The sequence below is a fragment of the Rhinolophus sinicus genome, chromosome 3 (assembly GCF_057876585.1).
Source record: "Rhinolophus sinicus isolate RSI-liver-muscle chromosome 3, RSI-T2T, whole genome shotgun sequence".
In the NCBI taxonomy this organism is placed as follows: Eukaryota; Metazoa; Chordata; class Mammalia; order Chiroptera; family Rhinolophidae; genus Rhinolophus; species Rhinolophus sinicus.
Genome location: NC_142503.1, coordinates 30518168 through 30535270, shown reverse-complemented (window position 1 = coordinate 30535270; position 17103 = coordinate 30518168). Strand labels below are relative to the sequence as shown.

Sequence of the window (17103 nt, the reverse complement as noted above, 5' to 3'; positions counted from 1 at the left end):
ACATACTTAGGAAAGGCTGAGATTCCATTTGTGAGCCCAGACATAGTTGAATAAAGCTGGGCTTATTGTGGTACTGGAGTTTAGGGAAGGACTGATCCTTATCTCTGTGACCTAAGATGAAGTTGACCATTGAAACAGTCTACCCATATGTACAGAACAACTGTCAGTACTACCATTCAAAGTAAGGCGAAGCCTATCAATGGCAGAGGTTTCCACACCAGCTTCCTGTATTAGTTGACTAGGTCTTTTGTTGATAAACATGAACTGACCACCAAGGATTAGAAGACTCTTGAAGACAGTCAACAGAATAGGAGAGAAAAGCCTAGATGAACAGAACAACTAATATTAAAGGGAGCAGATATCAATTTGACCATCAGAATAAATAATAAAACTGTAATTTCCATACTCAGATTGGTTTAACTAAAGAGTAAATCTATTAAACAAGAATGGCTGCTTTGAAAGAGAATTATGAGTGCAAGAAAAAGTTGTATCCAAAAATTAGTAATCCCCCCTCCCAGACATTAATAGCATTACTAAAAGACTTAGAGGAAGAAATTTAAAATACAAAGCAAAGCTATCTATTTCTATAGAAACAGAAAACAATGGAAAATGTTAGAAATTTAGATAATAATGGCAGGAAGCCCAGTATTTAATAATAGATTTAAAGGTGAGGAGAAAAACAGTAAAGAAAGCATTTTAGTGAAATAAGAGAAAGATGTGGGTTGTAAAAATATTCTATTAGTGTATTTTCTTTTCAAATAAAAAACAACAACAAAAAAAGCAACAACAAAAAAACAAGTTGCAGAATGTTATGTACAATATATTACCATTATCAAAATTCTATAATAGGCAACATAACAGTATTACAATGTTATAACAAATGATACTACACTCATGTAAAACCACAATATCTATTCTTTATGAGATATATAGAGATTGAGCCAAATCTTAAAAATTTGCAAGAGAATGATAAGCACAATCATTTTGCTTATTGAAGACATTATGAAATTCTCTAATTTTTTTTTTCATGTACATTTGGGGCACTCTTCAAATTAAACATCTATTATTATACACCCCTATTCGTTTTCAAGTCAATAGTGGAAAATGAATGCAGAAGAAATGACAGTACCAGTAAATGTTCTGAACCGAGCAGTTGAATATGCTTTCACCCCATTCTCAGGAAGTCATTCTCAGAGTATGCTGCACAAATCTTGATACAACTATATGATAAGTGAAATACTCCAATAAGGATTCCACAAATATGTATAGGGAGATAGCTAGCTAGCTAACCAGCTAGATAGGTAGATAGATGATAGACGTGTTCACATACATGTACATATAGAGACATACAATATAGACATGGAGATGGATATATAGACATGAATATATAGAGATGTATGGAGATAGAATTAGGGAAATAAAACACCCAACTAATGTCCTCCATATATAGAAAGGCATATAATTATGATATTAATACAGGAAGAAAGCAACATCTTGATTAGCTATTCAGAAATGTATAGAACCTGGAAAGTAGAGCAGAATATTTCTGTACTTTTCTCTTCAAGACACTTTTCAACTCACGCAGAGCTATCCTGAATGGGCCTCAGAATCCTTCCATCTTCCTCCTTCTTCTCATCCAGTCTCACCTGCTCAACCTTTCCAATGCCCTTGTGTTTCTGCTAATCTCTGTCTGGAGATGGCCTCAAACTCTCAAAAATCCTGCACATAGTTAGTGCTTCCAGGAAAGGCTGCACTAGGTCCTTGCAGTTTCAATGGAGGTCAGTGTTAACTTCCATGTAATTTTGAATGAAGCCTCTACAGCTTTGGTGGTGTGTCTGAAGTTGGATTGCCATCCCCTCCAGAGCTGCACAGAGTGACCTATCAGAGTACATGACCATAATTTCAACAATTCTATTTATAGTCAGCTTTTATGAATCCTTTATAATATTTTATAATGCTCTATATTGGAATGGACATACACAAAGTAGTATATAAAGTATAATTAAGTATAAATGGACCTATATTGCATTTTCAATTTGTTTAACAGAAAGGTATATTATCAAAGGCTACTCCGGAGAATAAAAAACTATCATGGACATGTTCAACTTAATATGTTAATTTTGCTGCATTTTATACAGTATCGATAGCAACAAAAAACACTGTATTTTTACACCATCTTGCTTTCCCCAACTAGGAAAAAAGAGAAGGAAAAAAGGGGCAAAAGAAATAATATCCTATCCTATAAGGGAAATAATGAACAGATAAAACACATTTAAAAATACGAAAGGGTTATGATTTTCAAAGAACGTCAGCTGTCCCAGGAGGAAGTAACGTGTGCACAAAGGACGTTGGGCGACTAGGTTGCCCTCGATGCGCCGTGTTCTAATTGTTCTTACTGCTTCTCTCTTGACTCCTCTAGTCTCCGCCACACATCAGCCATGGGAATCCTTCGTCCTCATAAATCAGAGCCTATCATTCTCCAGGTCTCAGCGCTCCATTTCTGCCCATCTCACTCAGTAGAAAATCTAAAATCCTAGTCATGTGCACGGAACGTGGCATCTGGCCCTAGGTACCTTCAGAATCCCCTGTCTTACTGTTCTTTTAACTTTGCTCACTGTCTCGATACAGCGATCACACTCCCTTCTAGCTCAGGGATTTGCTCTCCTGTTCTCTCCGTGTTCCATCTTCTTTCCTATGCACTCAGATGGCTCCCTTCTTCTCCTTTATTTCTATCACCTTTCAAGCGGTACCACCACTTCAAATGACCATTGTAACCGAAATGAGATCCGCACTCACTTTGTATCCTCTTATTTTGCTTTAATAATCCTCTTAGCACATCTTACCTGGTACATTATAGAGATGTTGAATCAAACAAATGAACACGGGAAATTCACTCAGTCCTCTTGACTTCAAATTTCGCACCTAAAAATAGGAAAGAGTTAAACATATTGATTTCTAGGAACCTATAAATACCCATGTTCATAATGAACGTACATTTGTCGGATTTAGTTTGGTTTAGTGGCATTGTTTTAGCATACTCAACAATCACATTTTTTTGGAATCTTCTCAGTGGATTGATGTTCTTTCCCAACATTTTAGCAATATTACTGTTCTCTCTGAAATGAATGACACTTTGAAACAGGTTTCTTTTCAGACTGAGAGGAGGGGGGTCAGTGAGATGATAGGAAAAGCTACAGGCCTTCTCCCAACATTTACAGAGTCCAGGGCAAGAGGCCTACAAACATTTCTAAGTGTGTGAAAGTTATAAATCAAAGTATTTTCATGGCCCAGACTAGTTCCTGTCAGTTCCTTCACCCTCATGCAAACTGTTCCTAGGGTTTAGACCTTTGGGATCTGGAGTGCAAAAGGGCAGTGATTTTCCCCAGCCAGCTGTGCTGACCAGAACCTTAGATGGTGCTGGGCACCGGATGTGACAAGGCAGGGTGGAGGCAAGGCCTTGGCGGTGATAGACATGGTGACGGAGACTGACTGAGTCAAACTCCCCAAAGAGCCAGAAAGAGCAGCTTTCTTCCCCACAACATATCACTTTTCTGACTCAGAATTTCTAGGCAGTTCCAAAACTGTGCCACCCACCTCTAAAGATTTTAGATAGTGAAACTTGAACAAAAGCAGTCACTCTTTCTCTGTTTTTTCCCAGACAAAGGCTATAATTTTCTCATCGCACCACACTTCCCTCCCTCCCTGCCTCCCTTCTAGCCTGAGTGGCTGGCTCAGTTTAGCTTAAGTATTGATCTCTTGTGATTCTCATCATAGCCCAAATTATTAGCAAACACTCCAAGATTTGTCTTTGGTTTCTGAAAACAAAACAGAGCATTCTTGTGGTCAGTATTTGTAATATGTGGGATCCTCTGAGTCTTGGGGTCCAGAGTGAAGGTCCCTCTTGCCCAGGTCTGAGCACGGGAAGAGTTAAGGCAAGTCATGTCAATCACGTGAAGAATCACTCAGTTCTCAGGGATTCACTGACTCCCTCCATCCTCGGACACACTATTTCACATTTCCATAACGATACTTCTTTTCTGACAATGTCTTAAACAAACAAACAAAAAAACCCTCTATCACTATCACTAGAACATATGTAGAGGTCAGTTTTAATGCTTAGAGATCACTTCATGGGAAATCTAAAATAATTCAGAAACATTGGATATCGTGCATGATGTGCCCTCAAGATGTTTTACAGAAAATGCTGGCAATTTGCATCTAAAAACTTTTTATTGAATAATGTGTAACTGTGTTCTACTATATATCAAAAAGACTCTTTCCTTTAGTGAATTGAAGCTTAACCATAAATAGATAATAGTTGCTTACTTGGTAAAATATATTATTAGACCATAGAACAGTTATTATTAATTGAATTCTCATTTAAGGTAATTAGACTTCCTTTATTTTTAGAATATATACCGGACCATTGTATGTGCCAAGATTGAGAGAATGGATGGATCTGGGTTAGACAACCACCTTGAAAATAATAATAGTTATAATAATAATAATATTTAAAAGCTCTAACCCTATTTCTTACTGTGTTACATATATAAAAATTTCACTTAAGATGGTGTGTTGATATACACTAACTTTGGATTTTTTGAAAGGTTGAATCTAAGTGACAAAAATGTCAACATATTTACCAAGTTCCCATGCAGGAGAAGGCATACTGCAGGCTGCTATAGGGAGATTCGAGGATGGGGAGAACAGTTCTTGATCCTAAAAAGAATATACTACGATGCATATATGAATTAGTATAGCATAACCCCAAATACAATTAATGTGTGCATAAAATCCAAAAACCATTTTTATATGCACTGTCATAAAATTCCTGAAAGGAAGATAGCCATCTCAGATTCTTAAGTATATTATAGATAAGGTTATGACTTGACTGCTATCATGAGTTAGTAAAATAGGGGACTGGCATTGGAACTGTAAATCTTTGGATTTCAAATTCAGAGTTTTTCAATCACATGACACTTTCTTTTTCAGATGAGACACTGCATTTTACAGGGCAGATATTTTGGTTCTGGCTAAATCTCTGTCTTTAGCTGATGACAGTTGATGTTAGAGAAATCAAATTTATTTTAATATAAGTCCAAGCAATGTATTATTAAATAACATCATATCAATTATGGATCCCATAAACAGGGTAGAGATTAGATTAGCCAAGTTGTTTTCTAAATGGGAGTTGACTAGTCTTAGGGCATTTCTCAGGCAGGAGTTGAGAGTGGGTGAGGCCTCATTTGTTCTGTAGGTCTATGTTTTGTAAAGCAGTTAATACAGGGTCTGCAGTTGTAAGTGCTATACATGTATCTCTATCTTGATCTAGATCTCGATCTCAATCTCTATCTCTATTTCTATCTCTATCTATAAGCTGTTATTATTTTGGACTCTTCTTGAATCAGTGGAGAGTCAAGTAAACCTTCGGCTCAAAGAGAAATCCCAGGCTGCAGACATCAAGCTCCCTGCCCAGCAGGGGAGGCGGACAGATATCTCACAAAGTACCTCTCTACCAGAGCAGGGACGTTTGCCAGGGAGGTTGCTGGTGAGAGACTCATTGCAGCAGTTGGCTTCATAGCTTCCAATTCATCCTAAGTTCTTGCCTGTCAAAAGGGAAAAAGACAAAAGAAGGAAGAGGAGGAACACTTGACATACTGTGCTAATAACCGCCCGATTCTGCCTGGCATTGCCCCTCAACTCTAATGTGAGGGAAGCTTCAAAACTGGCACTAAGCTCATAAAAAAATATATCTGACACTGCAGGGATCACCCAGCTCTGGCCCATAAATAGAGAAATCAAGCTCAGGGAATCTCGGTATTGTCGTTTTACAAATACATTTTCTGTGGATGTAATTGTATGATTTTTCCATTTTTGATTGCATTTCTGCAAGGAACACTCTGCTTTGTTCACAATCAACAAACTGCCTTATTCTGGGGCAGCCGGTTGGCTCAGTGGTTGGAGCGCAGTGATCATAACACCAAGGTCTCTGGTTCGATTCCCACATGAGCCAGTGAGAAACAATGGCTTGAGCTTGGAGCTGAGCCGCTAGATTGAAAACAACGAATTTACCTGGAGCTGAGCTGCTCCCCCCACAACTAGATTGAAAACAGCGACTTGACATGGAGCTGATGGGTCCTGAAAAAACACAGTGTTCCCCAATACTCCCCAATTAAAAGAAAAAAACAAAACAACGACAAAAACTGTCCTATTCTGATTTAGTCAGTCTCCACAGTAGACCGTGACCTTCCGAGGCAGACACCAATGTATTCCTTTCATTTTAGTATCCTCTAGTCCTATAATAATGCAGTGCACATAACTGTTAACAAATTAATGATTAATAATATTAAGTAGGTCATACCCAAAGAGTCCAACTGAAAATTTCATGAAATTATGTAGACACTTTTTAGAAATAACTGAGTGACTATGGTCAGTTACATAATACAAATACTATTACAAATACTGAGAAACAATCCACTGAAAATTGCAAAAGAAGCACTGGCATTACAAGCATAGTTTTTAATTTATAGATTTTACACAGTTCTGAAGATTATAACAACAGATAAAACAATTAAGTTTTTTGTTCTGATAAAAAGGGCTCAAACTCAGAATCAAAACATTTTCTAGTGGCTGTGGTACACTTTGTACGATGTAATTTTACTTGCTTGTTTTGAAACCACTAAACTCTTCATGTGACACGTGGGAGTTGATTTTTGGGCCATTATAGTCTAGCTACTTAGAGAATGTAATACATTAAACTGTGTGTGAGGTTTTGTATAAATGGCTCCTTATGTGATAATTGTAGGACTGAGGGGTATAAATTAAAGTTTCATTTCATGACCACATGCATATTCAGCTTATCCTGGGTCTGTGCAATTTGTTTCTCCTCAGTTCACACTGGAGTACTGTTAGGTCAGTGTTTTCCTCCAGAAGACAGTTCAACAGTTGGCTGTCTTCTTAACTGTTAACCGTTGTTGAATAAAACATTGATTTCAGTTAAACAAAGGACTTGTTAGAGGCATGTTAAAACAATCCAACTTGTTTTTTGTTTGTTTGTTTGCTTGTTTTTCATTAGAAAGTATTTATTTAAACCTTATTTTCATTGAAATCAAATGTCTGTTCAGGAGTGTTAGAATTCCTTAGAATCTTATAAAAGTAAGACATCAGGGAAACAATACTTTTCCCCCATTCTCTTTACCACCTTTGACTTGTAGGACACAACAAACTGGTCGATGGAAAACATTTACTATTTATTCCTTGACTGAATTAATAAACGAATCCTAACAGACAAATGTATCTTCCCACAGCTTTTTCTTTAGAAGACAAAATATAATGATATTTAAGTTGATAATTTGATGTCACTGTTTATTTTTGAAGGACTTTATTCTGTCCCTTTGCATGAGACTGGAAGTACAACAAGGCTTCCCTCGGTTAATACAGCCATTTCAACTAAATGTCTATATGTAAATTAAGTGGGTTACTGGTCTTCATCCAGGTTCTGTTCTGATCTAGTGCAGCAGAACCTTACATGAGGTAGGCTGTATTGTTGGATCAAGGATCCCTGGAAGAGAATCAAAATCTTTAGGAGAATAGCTAGGCATAGTAATGTGTGCCAGGAGCCACATACAGGTGGTTCTAGTTTCCCAATATTCCTTTACTTTGTCCCCATGGTTACAAGGTAAATTGAGAAGCAAAATAATCATAATATAACATAGTTCATTAGTGAATGGACCACTTATAAAATTAAAAATCTGAATTCAAATTTCCCTTATACCTAGTGTTCATATAGTTGGTGTTTTGTGAAAAATCGAATGCCTGCAACAGTACAATGCGGTACAGAGCAACGTGATGAAAAAGTAAAATTGGCAATGTCAAGATTGCATGAAACCAATAATGTGATGCTGGACAGCTGCTGAATCCAGTGCCAAGCTATTACCCTGTTAAGGTATAATGGAGTTAGAATAGACACATATGCAAAAGAAATCACTAATTCTTAGAGTAAACAAAGAAAAGAAACTGTGTGCGTGTGTGTGTGTGTGTGTGTGTGTGTGTGTGTGTGTGTGTGTGTTTAGATCAGGTAAATATTTGGACAAAGTTGTATGAGAGAACAGTAAGTGTTTCAGAAGAGAACATTTTGACCATCAAAGAATTAAAATATCTGTTGAAAATGCTGATGAATCTTTATTGTGCACAAAAATATGATTTTTGAGAGTTAATTTAGCCATGAAAGTCAAATGTGATGTTAAGGCTGTAAATGTGTTATAGAGAAAACTTTGTCAGAAAAATTATCCTTCGATAAACAAAGACAAGTAAATATTTGATTCATTCATTATTTGAATATTAAGTTCATTTTTCTAATAACTTATTTTGTTAAATACAAAATAATTTGAAAATTTTAGTTTCTTTTTAAAATAGAAATTCCAAATCAAACTATTTAAAAAATTTTTCCCTCTGAATTTAGCATCCATTGATGATTCTTACCTGTACCAATCTTTACTATGATGATGGCAAAATAATGGCTTACTAATCCATACTCTGTGGTATTTTACTAGAAGCAGGAGCTTTTTCTGCCCATCCTCCCAGTGAAATATCTGTCTGCTTTTCTATCCTTTTTAAAATTTATAATTTATTTTTGTCCTTAATTATTTTGATGCTCAAAGTGACCCATATTTTGCCAGCAGGAGACGATTTAAGGTGGCTATTATATACTTGTGACAGGCCTACATAATTTTTTTTTTTTTAATATGTCCTTACTTTCTGGTATAACAAGATGTTCCAGGTCCATTTTCTACCACCCTGCTCCAGCCTGGAGCCTCCAAGGAACCAAGGATTATTTTAGTGGGAAATAATATTAAAGATATAATTTCTGGTCACTGTATGCTAATTTTTATTGTGGTATCTTCTAGGCCCTTTCAGCAGCCAGAGCTAGGAAAAAAATACACACACACACACACACACACACACACACACACTTACATATATACCTACATACTCATACGAGTATATGCATGTACTGACATACAGACATATCCATGTACATAAGCACATGCATTATACATATACATATTTTAGAAATCAGATGCTTGCACAAAATCCTACACTTCTAACCCATCTCCAGAGGTTTTTTTCTTGCCTTTCTCCATTTCATAGCTGGTGTGTCTTTTCTTCCACCGTGAAAATTCCGGCTCCCAACATTAACACATTTGCTCAATCCTATAACATATCTAAAATGGTTTCAGAATTGCTTCATCCATAATTTTTAACCAGGTAACTCTGATATTAGATTCATTGTTTTTCAGGTACATCCAATAAAGAGCTGATCTTAAAAAAAAAAAAGAGGTTATAAAGTCTAAAAAAAGAAAGGTATTTGAAAGGTATAGATGAGAGGAAGCCAGTCCATAAAATGCTGACCTTTCGTCAAGTAGTGATTTTTCTGCTTTCCTGTGGGAGCATTAAGGAGGCAGTGATCTCATAGATTACCACTCATGCCATGACCTAGAGCTTCCGCCCAATATTTCTGCCAATTATGGAGACTTCCTTATGGTCTTAATAATGTGCTTACCTGTTTTCTTATGCTAGGTTGACAGTTTGTTCACTTCCCTTGGCCTTGACCTTGGCTTTGACATCCACAGGAGGCAGGCAGGCTGTCAATACTATATCAGAATAGTGCAAAAACCGTCTGGCAGCTAGAATCTGGGACAACTACGGCAGCTCCTGCAGATTTGTATTTTCCATGTGATTATTCAGCTGGCTCCCCCCATCCTCAAATGTTAGAATGCATCCTAATGCCTGAGGGCTAATACATGTAATTAGAGAGGCGTGGTTTGTGCTATTCCCATCCCATCTGCAACAGCTTGAATACGAATGCATTAGTCATTAGGAGTTACAAACCCTGACCTACTGGATACCCAAAGGGCTAAAAGGCTAGGGGTGGACAGCTTGGAAGGAAACCATCATTGTTTCTGACCTTGGGTGATTAAATGAGCCCAAATGAGAGTTCTATTCTGCATCTCATATTTAAAAAAGAAAAGAAAAGAAAAAAAATTGAAAGATTCCACTTTTAGGTGTTTCCATGAGACCCATTATTTTTAGCTGTGTTTACTTTTTTTACATTTATAAATTTAGGGAGCAGTATAAGTGTACCAATATAGCATAGCAAATTAACAGTTTCCAAAAAGGATGTAAGAATTAAAAATTATGAAAATGTATATTGGAAAAATACCCTTTAGTTAAATTTTTCTTACTAATAATAGAATACATTGATGTTCATCATTAATAATTAGGAGTAAGACAAGTAAAAAAGATTCAGAAGAACTGGATTTGTGTCCCTTTTGTTTCTTTCTGGACATAGCTTCCACTTAGTTAGCTTTATAATTTGGGCAACTTGGTATTCTACACAAATGAGGTGGTATATATGACAACAGGTTAGAAAGATCTTTGTCTTTGAAATTTTTACAATCTATTTAACAAAGAAAGAGCATTGACTGAGTGAAAAAAGAAGAAGAAAAAGAGGTGGAGGAGGAGGAGGAAGAGAAAGAGGAAGAAGAAGAAGAAGAAGAAGAAGAAGAGGAAGAGGAAGAGGAAGAGGAAGAGGAAGAGGAAGAGGAAGAAGAAGAAGAAGAAGAAGAAGAAGAAGAAGAAGAAGAAGAAGAAGAAGAAGAAGAAGAAGAAGAGGAAACAAAGAATAGAAATGATGAATGGAAGCTTCTGAAAAGGCCCCGACTCGTGTTCCTAACATTGAGGAGAAGCTCCCAGAATATTTTCCCAATAGTAACATTATACCTGAATGCTATCCTAACCCTTTGTGCTTCACAATCATAACCTCAGTAATGTATGAAAATGGAGAAAATTGGTTTGAAGTAACTGAACGAAAAAATGAGGAAGACAGGAAGGAAGGAAAGGAGAAAGGGAGGGAAGGAGAAATAGAGGGAGAAAGAGAGAGACAAGAAGATAGATGGAGAGGACAGAATAAAACCATAAAAACAGAATAGGAAAAAGTACAATGAAGTAGGTCTACTTATTTACTTTGTACTCAGCAAGGATTTTCTTCTATTGCTTCAACTTCTCCACATTATAACCACCTTGCTGAACTCAACTACCATTCTTTTCTTCCCCCTTGTTCACTCTGTTTAGCAGTTTCTCAGTCATACCAAATATGCTTTTGCTGCAGGAACTTTGGCAGTTATTAGTCTATACCTTCTCTCTGAAAAATCTTCTTAATTTTTCTCAGTTAACTTTATATCAGTGAAGTCTCCCTGGATCATCTATTCATCAACATCTAACATATATAGAGGGTGCCAAAAAATTGTATCCACATTTTAAGAAAGGAAAACTGTATTAAAATTGTAATACTCGATATATACCGATAACAAAAGATAAATGCCAGTCACATTTGACTTCTGCAATTACAAGAGGTGCTCAGAGTGGTTACCATCAGCGTCCAGACACTTCTGATTACATCAAACTACTGCTTGAGCGACGTTGACCAAAGTGTCCACTTATGTACATTTTTTTGGCACTCCCGGTATATTTTTTACTTATTTACTTGTTTATTATCTGCTTCCATCCACTAGAAAATATGAACTTTATGAGAGCAGGACTTTGCCAATTTTATTAATTCTTCAATTCCCAGGACCTAGAAATGGTTATAGATTCAAGATATAGATAGCACATGGCAGGTGCTCAGTGATTCGTCATTGAGTGAGTTAATAAATGATTAGAACAGGAAAGGCTGGACATAGGTAAAATTGCAAAGGAAACTTTGTTTAATTTTGCTCTCCCTTGATCCCCTTTTCACTTTCTTTCCCCTCTCCTCAGAGGCTGGTAGCACTGTGATAGAAAGAACATGGTCAGAAAGATTTGTGATTGATTCCTGGTCTTATGAAATTGGACAAGTGACTTATCTTTCTGAGACTTGCTGGTTGTCTTCTGCGAAATGGGAATAAGTTTCCCTTTAGAATTGTTACAAATATTAACTAAGATTAAGAATATAAATTGTCTAGTGCAGGTTTTTGGCACATTAAGACATTCAATTAATCCTACTTTCTCGTTCAGAATCACTTCTTTTTTACTTAATGCTACTCAAGAGTCCACATTGGACTTTACTGATAGGTTGAAATAAATACATAAAACAAATTAGAAATAGAGTAAAAGGATTCTAGGTAGTGAACACACAATGCAATATATAGATGATGTATTATAGAATTGTACATTTGAAACCTGTATAATTTTACTAACCAATGTTACCTCAATAAATAGAATAAACTGTTATCTAGTGTATAGATAAATAAATGTACTAGAATATAGTTTTGGTAAATCATAGGCTTAAAACAAAATCAATCATAGCCATGATATTTTAGAGTTAACTATACAGCAAACTACACTGTGATGTCTCCTTTCTATCACTGGTTTTAAATAGTAGATACAATAGCTCTTAGGCCTCATAAATTTAGGTTTTTTTTCACTATGAAATTCATACCTTCTGCTAAGCCACATAATTCTTACCCATGCCCTGAGGAAAATTTATTAAGTAACAGTTATTGTGAAGGTAACTGTATTCTATCCTCAGAAAAGCTATTTCGGGGCAAGAAAGTGCTTTGCCAAGATGTCCAGTAAAAATTTGTTCCTGTAATTTTATGTGGGACAAGCATTCGGTGCCTAGGTCACATTAGGATTTATTTTAAACTCTCAGAATGACTGGGAGGGAATTTTGACATATCAATGTACACTTAAATAAGATAAACATTACCAGGGAAAACTTCAGCAATACTTTATATTTGTGAATGTAATATTTGGAAACTTAATGTAGCTTTAAAATAAATCCTGTCTTTACATTTGTCATTCTCAGTAAGTGAGTTGCCATAATTTGTTTTAATTTCAATAAAACTGCCTATGTGAGTGTTTAGAATTTGTGGCAGCACATACAAGAAAGAGAGAGAACAGTAAAGAATTATTAGAGAGAATTACTTTGTAATTATATTCAAAGAGTGATATTGTGAGATACAGCCTTAGATAAAACATGAGTCCTTTGTTTATAACCTTCTCTTTCCATTGATCTTCTCTCTATGTTGGATAAATGTACAACTCAATGGAAAGGGATGAGATTTGAGCCAAGTAGCTTCTTTAACTTACTGCCTAACCAAAGCCTGTTATCATGCATTACGTGATTTATAAGGCAATGTCCCAAGTGTTGTGTTGAATTTTTACAAGAGACCAAGAGTGTTTTAGTTTACATTAAAAAGTCCATCGTAAGCTGTTTTTGTAAACAATATGTGGCATAAATCCCTATTAAAAATCAGGAATTTAATTGTATTAATTGGGCTATCATCATCTGGTTAATAAATGAGTTCTTAACAGTGATGCAGTAAACAACCTTAACTCCTCCTTAAGACTGGGGCAGTTCGATATTTTGTCACTCATACAGAAGCTGCAAAAGAGATATTGACATATGGTATATTTATCTTTGCAATATTTCCCACATTTTTAAATTGATTATAACATTTCAAAAAGCCCTAAAGTGAGGACGTATATGCATATTTACTTCTAAGTTAGAGAAGACACCTTTGAGACACCCAGGTAAAGGTGACCCGATCACTGGGCTAGCAATAAAAAAAGTCTAAGAGATAGTCCTAGGTACCATTAATCCAGAGTTCCATTACTCTAGGACAAATAACTTAAACTTATTATAACTTACTACATACAAAAGTTGCCCCAGATCAGTGATACTCAAGTCATGATGTCTGGAGCCCTGAATTTCAGAGGCACAGCAGGGCTGCCTCAGGACACTGGGGCTTTGGGCTTCCTTCTTTAATCAAAGCAACCTTAATTTTGTTTACTTATAAATCAGGACTCTATATGAAATATACTTAAACAATAGATTCTACTTTAAAAAAACAAAGTTATGAAACCACATACAAGATTCTTTCTGGTTCTTCTCTGCTCTGTGGTTATCTTATTTGTCAAAGATTGCAGAGGGAGCTAGTGCTAGTTAAAAAAATAAAATCCTTATATCAGCACAAAGAGTCAAGATTTTCTGTTGTACATTTAGAATTGTAAAACTAAGCTTTTTTTTTTTTTTTTTTTTTTTTTTAATCAAAAAGCTATAGTGGTTCATTTTAGCAATGAGCAGAATCAGGGCCAGACAACTTTTTATGTCTTAATCTTATTTTCATTTTTATTCAGATTTCAGGCATGCACTAAAGCCCCATACAAGAGGCTACTTTCTCTTAAAATAAGCTCTCATTAAAAAAAAGAAAAATCTTGGATTCAGGGTGCAGGAGGTATCCAAGGTTAACCTGAAACATCCTGTCACACGGAAAGTAAGCAAGCACACGATCAAAGACTGTTGAAGGCACAGCAAAAAGACTTCAGAGACATTCTGAAGAAGCGTTCACTGGCCAGTGGCGGAATGACTTGATCTACAGGAAATAATAATACTAACTACAATGGAATGAGACATAGCAAATACTTTTAAATCCATGAACTCATAATCATATCACCCCCTCTCAAAAAAAAAATATCCCTGTTGCTCAATTTTAGAGGATGTTAGTGAACCAACTTATTATTTGATGACAGGAAAATAAAGGTAAAATAATTACTGATTCTCCCCCCACATAGGACCACCCCTTGGTGTAACAGTGGTTGTTGCGGAAGTTTATTTCTTTTAAATACTCCAGCCTGTTAATAAAATAAGATATTCTAAATTTAAAATATCAGAATTTTCAATATCTATTGAAATAATGGATCAAAGAAATGGTCATCAATGCCTGCTAACAATCACACACAAAAAAGAAAGGAATAGCCAGATATTATGTGCTTGTGATAAAAGTACACAACAATCTATGAATTAGCCTTGCCAGGAAATTGAACATAAATCAGTCTTCTGAACAAGCCCTTATAGCTATAGGGGTACAAATTTACAGGAAACATAGGAGATAGAAAAACATGATAAATGATGTGTGGCAATCCGATCAGCAAAATTCAGACAATAGGTAACTCTATACAACAACTCTATACAAGTGTCTTAAAAAGATAAATTGTGAGTGAGAGAGAGAAAGAGAGAACTCTATACATTAAGAGCCTCAAAAGACATGTCAATTACTTAGAACCTATCAACCTTATTTCAATCATGATTCAAAAAGCATTAAAGGGCAACTGAATAAATTTGAATACTGACTGGATATTTTGGGATGTTAAAGAGTCAGTGTTAAAATTTTACACAAGAAAGAAGTATTGTGATTATGTTTAATAAAAATAATATTTTTTTCTTGTAAAGATTCATAATGAAATATGAATGATATTATTTGATGTCTGGAATTTTATTCAAATAGTCTTGGTTAGGGGAATGAAGACGAATATGAATGAAACACAATTGCCCATAAATTGACAATTGTTGAAGCTGGCTGATGCTGGATACGTGGAAATACTCGTATATCACACATTTTTCTATGCCTTTGACTATGTTTGAAATTTACTATAATATAAATTTAAGAGACAGTATTAAAACTTAAAGGAAGTCTTTATTCTTAAATTAAAATTCTACTTCTGATGGTATCTTCAATTTTAACATCAGTACAAAGTCTCCACATGTAGGTGAGTTTTAGAAGGACCATCAGGCTCTCCTCAAACTGTGGGATAAGTTGCTACAACAACATACAAGAGATACAAAGATATCTTCAGTCTGTTAGTGGACTGTTCCTTTCAACATTGCCTCTGTTACTATGGATGTCTGAGACACTTACCTTCTATTTGCAAAAGCAGAGCTTATGATTGCCTGGGAAGAACTGGATGGAGGTAGTGAGAAGATGGCAGTGGGATGAAGGTGGTCATGCGACCAAGTCTGTCACTTGATCTCAAGAGCAGGAAGTCATCCTATTTCTGCATCATACAAAAGCTGATGTACATGAAGTTGTCCATGACCCCTACAGGGAGGAATGAACATGGCCTCTCAGCCTGCATATGCTACGGCTTTCTCTCATATGCTAAGGAGAGTCTGTAGCACTGGATTTATATATATATATATATATATATATATATATATATATATATATATATATATATATATATATATATATATTATTTTTGTCCTTTGTACTGATCCCTTAAACTGCTTGGCAGTCCCCAGAGGCTTGCTTTCTTTTTACTGAGTCACCACATATCAGAATCCTGTTCTCCAACTCTCATTCTCCCCTAAGATACCCATCATCTGAAATCTCTGCCCACAACCTACGTTGACACTCTTAGATTACAGAGGAAAAGGGGGAGGTATTTGTCCTCAATTCCCCTTTATATTCTGTCCTCAATTCCCCTTTATATTCTGTCAGCGTGGCCCCAACTCTGTGCCTAACTTTTCTTGGATATTTTGTTTGATTCTTCAAAGACTGATTTGGAATTTAAAAAACTGAATATGAATTTTTCCTTGTTTTATTTTCTTCTCATTCATTTGTAATAATCCTACTTCTCTTTGGAACAATGTAGTCCTTCTCTTTGGAGAAATCCCACTTTCTTAAGAAAATTCAAAAGAAGAAAATAGTGAAGATTTATATTTCAAAATAATCTCTAGCCATAACAGAGGCAACCCAAAGAGATTGTATTCCAGGACAGAAAGCAGGATTAGTAAACAGGATTTAGTTGTAGCCTATGGATTTTTATTTGGTTGTGTAACCAACGGATGCCTGGCTGTGGTCCAGGAGTGTTAGATAAATAATGCATGATCCTTGACCCTGAGATCTGACAGTCCATGATATTTTAGATACCATGCAAAACATGTGCCTTAAGTAGAAACGGCAGTTCTTACAAGCAGTGCTTTAACTCAGCTTCATGAAAAGCCTGTTGGAGTGAGGACATTGAATCTGTGTCTTAGAAGACGAGGAAGATTTAGTCAGGTTTAGAAAGGTGAAAGGGCACTTCACAGGGAGGGAGTGGCAAGAAAAAACATATTGGACCAAAGTAGGAGACTCTGGACCAGTAACTAAGAGCAACTTTGGTTTATTGGAACACAAAATCTGAACCAGGAACAAGGGGGCTGTGACTAAGAATGGTTGGGAGCAAGAGAGGAACATGGCCTTGTTTGTTTTTCAGGTAATTTTCTCTCATTGTATGAAA

At 35.9% G+C, this 17103-nt stretch overlaps 1 long non-coding RNA gene across 2 annotated transcripts; it reads right to left on the bottom strand.

Moving 5' to 3' along the window:
- Window positions 1-799: 799 nt before the first annotated feature.
- Window positions 800-15956, bottom strand: LOC141570713 (uncharacterized). 2 transcript variants are annotated; one of them, XR_012495156.2, is made up of 5 exons: window positions 15741-15956; window positions 5509-5606; window positions 4644-4719; window positions 2844-2922; window positions 800-1878 (listed from the first exon to the last, which is right to left on the bottom strand). It is a non-coding gene; the product is annotated as an uncharacterized LOC141570713 (long non-coding RNA). The 2 variants fall into 2 exon arrangements; XR_012495155.2 differs by lacking the exon at window positions 15741-15956 and adding an exon at window positions 9563-9744.
- Window positions 15957-17103: the final 1147 nt, after the last annotated feature.